The sequence below is a fragment of the Pygoscelis adeliae genome, unplaced genomic scaffold (genome assembly GCF_000699105.1).
Source record: "Pygoscelis adeliae isolate BGI_AS28 unplaced genomic scaffold, ASM69910v1 Scaffold619, whole genome shotgun sequence".
In the NCBI taxonomy this organism is placed as follows: domain Eukaryota; kingdom Metazoa; phylum Chordata; class Aves; order Sphenisciformes; family Spheniscidae; genus Pygoscelis; species Pygoscelis adeliae.
In genome coordinates, this window is record NW_008825521.1 from 711721 (window position 1) to 712398 (window position 678).

A 678-nucleotide genomic window follows, 5' to 3' on the forward strand; every position below is an offset into this window, starting at 1 on the left:
GTGCCACACCGGGCTGCTCAGCACAAACCATCAGCTACCGACCTCCCCGCTGCCAGCCCAGCTGCCAACGAACCTCCCCCCTTCCCCTTCGTGATGGCTATCCGTCTGAGCTGCAACTCAGGACGTCTGTCCTCATGTCCCAGGGTTGGAGCCAGCCCTGGGTCCCCAGATGAGTCCCTGTCCCCAGCCACGGCAAGGGCGGGTGGTGCTGCCTGGGCATTGCAGTGGGACTGCGGCCTCGCAGCCTTCCTTGGTGCGAGCACGAGGACGGGGCCACCCGGGGCACGGAGGGCACGTCCAGGGGTTTGCCACGGGCTTGGCAGCGTGGGCGCTGGATCTGGCCAGCAAATGCCTCGACATCACTCTGTAGCAGCAAGGGGAAGCTCCAGCACGGTGCTGCTGAGCCCCACGTGTACATCACCGCCATGGTCCTGGGGGAAGGCAGGAGGAAACCAGACAAGTAAAAAGGTCTTCTTCGGCATGATGAACGCCCTCAGAGGGGCGAGGGACACTCTTGTGGAGCAGCAGCACCAGCAGCTGCTGCCTCTGCGGTGTGCAGAGCATGGGTGGGAGGCAGCAGCCGCTGGGCTGGCGCCAGTGTGGGGGAGCACCGAGCTGAGCTCACCGGGGGCCGGCACCGCTCACGCCGCGGCAGCCAACCCCAGCCCCGCGCACCAG